This window comes from Malaya genurostris, chromosome 3, assembly GCF_030247185.1.
Source record: "Malaya genurostris strain Urasoe2022 chromosome 3, Malgen_1.1, whole genome shotgun sequence".
In the NCBI taxonomy this organism is placed as follows: domain Eukaryota; kingdom Metazoa; phylum Arthropoda; class Insecta; order Diptera; family Culicidae; genus Malaya; species Malaya genurostris.
Genome location: NC_080572.1, coordinates 198,206,562 through 198,212,988, shown reverse-complemented (window position 1 = coordinate 198,212,988; position 6,427 = coordinate 198,206,562).

Sequence of the window (6,427 nt, the reverse complement as noted above, 5' to 3'; positions counted from 1 at the left end):
TCATCTCCATATGGTATGTTTATTTCTCATCTCCTCAAATTTCCACGAGGAAATCCTCATAATACTGCAACCGTACGGAGCATGTGCGTGTTTGCTTTCTGTACGTTTTGTTTCTAGTGGGAGGAGCTTATGAATTGCATTTCCCTCTTTGAACTTGTTTCATTGGAATTGCGCTGTGGCCAATCACGATCAGATGTTTTCGTTCTTACGACCGTTTCGAAAACTCACCCTTATAAAACCTAATAAAGATATGTAGAGAGGGATGATCTTCGATATTATGTCCTTTTTATAATTATGATGATTTTACTTCGAAGAATGACGAGCTTTTAAATGCCTTAGAGTTTGTCATCAATTCTATGAACCAATGAAATTAAGAAACTGTTTGAAAATGTATACCTCTGAGTACTCAAACCTGCAAGCCTCCTCCATTTCCTAGAACTGTTCAGCCGGGTGGTATTTTGTACACTAAATTGGGATGTATGTAGATTGATCCACAGGCCGTACCTAATTACCTGTTTATGTTTTGCTATCGTTCGTCAGATAAAGAAACTCAACATAATCTCAAATACCTCTCGGATAGTAGCTTTTTCTAGTGTTTTCATCCTTTAATGTTTACCATCAATAATAATAATTGCTAAAATTCTGTGTGCGAGTCAACTTTTGTTTCCTCAAAAAGGAGTGTAAAAATAATTTATATGAATTACTTGCAATCGGGGCTATAAAATGTATTTTATTATTATTCAATTCGTCAATTATTATTTGCTGCAAAGTAATCAACCTAGAATAACCTAGGATAATGTCCTTTATACAAATAAATTTTGTAATCGAATTATCACTCTGCCCAAAAACGGTGACCCCGGGCGACCGCCCTCCGCCACTGGAGACTATCTACCAAATTAGGTTTTCAAGGATAACTAACATTAAATTGGTACTCCCTTCGTGTGCTACTAGCATGCCTGTAGTGTTGGGAATCGAAAATCTTTGACAGTGCACAGTGGTCCGAAAAAAGAAATTAGAGAGACAAATTATATATAACAGAACACAGCTTCACAAAATTTATTTGCAATCAACTGGCGCATCTTTTGAGGTTTAGATTGTTAAGAGTGTTTAGATTGCCGTATAAAAATTAAAAAAAACTCCTCAACGCTAAAACGTAACATCATGCCACCTTCAGCAAAATTATGGTTTCAAAGGAGCCCTATAAAAGCCCTATCCCATACAAAAAAAAAACATCGAAAAATAATATACAAAGAAACTACAGCTGAAATCAGGTTTTTCGCTTAACAATTTGAATTAATTCGATCCAGTTTATTTATGTATTTATTTATTTATGTATTTATTTATTTATTTATTTATTTATTTATTTATTTATTTATTTATTTATTTATTTATTTATTTATTTATTTATTTATTTATTTATTTATTTATGGAGCAAGCGGAAAGCCCGATGGAGATGAAATTTGTCAATCTCTCTCTCCAGCAGGCATAAAACCTTCTTTTTTATCAACAGATTACAATGATCCAACAGATACATTTGGACTTACTACTAACAATTGAAACTAACAATTAAAACTAAATCTATAACCCTATAACTAGTTGATGACGTCAAGCCTTACATGGCAGTAATAGTACTCTTGCTTAAAAAGTGGGTGAGAAGAAAAGAGTGGGAATAGTATATAAGGGTTGGTGGAGAAGGTGGTAGACAAGCGTGGGCTAGCAACTGTGTTAGAATCGGCATGAAAATCTAATTAGTGGCCAAAAAGATGGTGGAAGGCAGAGAAAACGACGGGCTTAGAATCAGCATGTAGATCTAATTAGTGATCGAAGAATGCATGGTGGAAGACAGAGAGAAAGAAGAAGAGACGACCGGGTTAATTTCGGCGAGCAAATCTAGTTAGTTTCCAATGGAAAATGGTGGAGAAGAGTGAGGAGGAGTTTGAATAAATGGGAGTATTAGATACAGTGTAATGTGGTATGCCATATTTTAAAGAGGATAGCTGTTAGATTCAGATTCTGTTTTAGCATTGTCGAACAATAACAGAAAAAGGAGACGTTAAGAGGATTTTCCAGAATAGGCCAAACATTTAGTTTTTAATAATAATTAAGGTAATTTAGACTTAACATAATTAAAACTATCATCCATTATTGTATCATGTTTCTTTTTGAATATTAACGATGCGAAAATTGTAATAATTGGTTCAAAATCATCTGAATCAATTCTTTTGGCAATAAATTAATTGAAATTGTCAAGTAATCTATTTTCAGCTTTCCCATATAAAAAGGTTATTCAATTACTGTGAAAATCGACTTTTTAATCAAGGCCCGGAGGGGCGAATGTCATATACTATTTGACTCAACTCGACGAACTCAGCAAATGTCTGTGTGTGTCCGTCCGTGTAACAAAAAGATGCACCCAGTTTTCTCAGACATGGCTGAATCGATTTTCACAAACTAAGATTCAAATGGAAGGTCTTATGGTTCCATAGCCTGCTATTGAATTTTATTTGGATCCGACTTCCGGTTCCGGCGTTACAGGGTAATATGTGAAAATTAGAGAAAATATGTGCACACAATTTTCACGGAAACGTCCTAATCGATTTTAATTAAATTAATGAAATTTCTTATAGTTTCCTAAAAATTTCTAGAACGTTTTATCCGGATCCGATTGCCGGTTCCGGAACTAAAACGTGATAAATGAAAAATTACCAATTTCATGAGTATTTTTTCATAAACGATGGTCAAAAACAGGCACAAACCCCATAAAACTGTCTGATGAATTATCCTAGTTTGCAGAACTAGTTAGTTTGTGGGCTTCAATATAAACTTCATTCGGCACTACTGGTCCCTTCTTTTACTGTTCCGGACGTACCGAAAGTTGTGAAGAAAAACTCCAAAAATAAAACTCACCGATTTTCACAAATTGTTTCATCCGGATCCGACTTCCGGTTCCGCAGTTACAGGGCGATGAGTGTCAAAGTTTTCAAACCGCCATATAGAATGACAATATGTACACCACCGAAAGAAGAAGAAAACACAAAACAAACGATGCGTGCTTTGTTCTATTTCGTACACGCTATGAAGAAAACAAAACGGATACGGATGTCTGCTACTAGTGTGTAATATTGGTGAAAGACGGTGCTGCGGTTGATAAATTGTTTAGCTATTTTATGATAAGTGCGGCGAAAACACAAAGGTATGTCAATGAATTGAAATTTATTTGAGAAAATAAACATATATCGAAGCTTTGCGATGTAAATTCAATTTTCACAGTCGGTAGTGCAGTAATACCGCGATGTAGTGATGAAGTGATCAATTATACCAATAATCATAATAATAATCCTACAACATGTTTTATGCTGCTGATTCATGTTGTAAGAGTAACAGAAACGCAGATTGACTTTGTTCGTTAGATTTCGTTTCATTGTTTTAACCGAAATAAAGCATGAGATAGTAAGTCTAAATTCAAAACTGTTCCGATTTGTCGGTCATATTTGTTACTGAATAACGGAACAACTTCGACTATTCCGGTTATTTGAATCCGGTATCGGAAGTATTGGAAATAGTAATCAAAAACTGCAAGTAGGATCTCACCGACTTTTCTGCAAGATGGCCAAATCGATTTTCACAAACTTGTAGATTCAAAAGAAAAGTGTTTAAGAAATTCATAAATTTGTTGTGGATACTACTTCCGCTTCTGGAACTACAGGGTAAACAGGATTTGTAGATTTTGTTAGATTAAGTCCGATCAAATTTTCCTATATAAAAACAACTGTTCATTGAATTTTCTATTCAATGAACAGTTGTTTTTGTGAATTCCACAGTAAAATGTAAATAATGTTATGAGTAATATTTTGATGAAGGTGGCATGTTGTTTCGTTTTGGTGTTTAAGAGTTATTTCATTTTTATAAGGCAATTTTAACATTAATTGAATGAGTTATCACCCTCACACATATTTCTTCAAACTTTCTTAATTTCATGACCTATCAGAAACCGTATTAGATTAAATTTTTATCGATCTGGCTAGTTTTTTTTCATGAAAAATCAATCAAAGTTTGTTAGTGGTAGCTTATATTAAAAAACTTTGTTGAGCTAAACTGTGTACAATAATTAGCTTGACAACTCTTCGAAAGACAGCTCTCTTGCTCACAGAAAAGTTAGAAAAAGTGACTTTTCAAGATCCACTTTACATTCACTTTGCATGTGTCTTCCTCATATTAGTCAATTAGAAATACTCATGGTTCATAAGCATACGTTGTACACACTAAGATTCAATTCCGTTGTTCGGTAATTTTTTGACAAAAACTTTCGGTAATCAATACACTATGGTCCGAAACGGGAAATTAGCGTGCCAAAAATATTTTCACTATTAAACATTAGTTTTTTCTAGTTCGTGTCTTCACAAAAGTTGTTTGTAATCAAATGGCGCTCCTTTTGATGAAAAAAGTTACTAGGGTGGTCCTCCTTCTCAAGTGATTTTTCAGGAGCCACCCTACCTTTATTCGGGAAAATTGATGTAACTCGATCAAATGAAAAGCTATAGAGGTGCTTTTTTCAGCAAAGCTGCTCAAAATAAAATTTTCTACAACTTTATTGTACAACAAAATCATTTTTAAGTTCAACTAAGAAAGTTAGATTTCAGTTTTCAATCTGAATGAGGACCACCCTAGTAACTTTTTTCATCAAAAGGAGCGCCATTTGATTACAAACAACTTTTGTGAAGACACGAACTACAAAAAACTAATATTTAATAGTGAAAATATTTTTGTCACGCTGATTTCCCGTTTCGGACCACTGTGCAATGGCAATTACCGATATTTCGGTACATGAACTTCATTTTACAAAAATTATGCAAATTTTTACCGGGCGATCAGTTTAACGCAAGTTTTTGTTACAGAATTCTGCAAATAGATATACAATTCATACGGTAAATCTGAATAGTCTTCCAATAACCGAACTTCTGTAAATACTGATTGTCGTGAAAACTAACTGTCAAACAGTTATTCAAATTTTCAGTAAGTGTATTTTTAATAACCAAACGAAAAATATCTTGAAGGGTTCGTCTATTCAAATTCAGAATTTAACCAAAAGTAAACGAACACAAAAAATTACCGAACCATTCGTTAGATCCATTTGGTTTACAGTTTACGGTAGTTGTCTGACAATTCAGCAATAACCGAACGATCGGTATTCAATTCAATTACCGAACTGATTACCGAACGTTCAGCTGTTGAATTCTGCGAAATTTTCTAAGTGTGTAAGTATCGTAAGCCCACTGCACTCAACCACTGAAAATATTTCATATTTCTATGTGTCGGTTTTGTACGATACGCTTTGTGCGATGTTGTTTAGGGTCGACCTTAATACTCGTTTATACAAAATATTTGAGGGAACTTCATTTTTGAGTTATTTGTGGTTATCTCATACTACGGAAAATTTTATTATAAATTGACCATATTTTCGATTGTATGGAGAAAAAAAATGTTTCTGTGTTAAATACAACAAGAGATATTAGTGATTGAGTTCTACCCATTCTTGTACAGGGTAAATTTTGAAAAGGCGTCCCATAGTAAAGTAAGTCGTGTTCACGACAATTCCCGTATTCACGTTCCGTGCACGAACGGTAATATTATGTAACCCTTTCACGATCATAAGATGTTAGGGACGAAATATGTCAGCGCAACACAATGTTTTAGCTATTGTAAGTAAGTTGGGTTTATTATATCGTAATTTAATGTATTGCTTTAATTGTTTTACTCATCAGAATACTAAAATAAATAGTTAGTTATGGTATTCTACGAAACGATTTCGTGTACTTGTTTAGTACAAGTACATAATACATTTATTATGTGTTCTATTTTCTATACGTCGTTTTGTACAAACTGTTTTAGTGCAATAAAGATTGACAGTTCTTTTTTTTTATTCGTTCAGAAACACATGTGTCGCCTTGGAAATAAAATTATTTACCATTCAGTAAAAAACATCGAATCAATAATAACTGAAGAACCGATAACGATTTTTATAGAAAGGAAAAATATTTCCCCATGAGCGTTAAGGGGTTAACACGTTTATATGCGTGTATTCACACTTGTAATACGTTCAGCGGCAACACATTTTTTAAATCCATATTGGTAAGGCTATATTATCTGCATTCGTTCAAACTCAAGTTGATTCGTCTAAAATTTTTCAAAATACATGGAATATATCAAAAGAATCACCATCACGCTATCTCGTAGTGACCGCGCCGATCGGATTCTTCAATATGTTTCAGAACTAGTCTACTTTTGCTATTCAATAAAAAAGAAGTCACCTCTGACATCGTTTCCCTAGAGTCGCGTGTCGGCGTGACCAAATTATGACAAATTAAGGATAATTTATTATGTTATTTCCCTCGCCCCTTGACTTTCGAAGACCGTACGAATGTCAAGT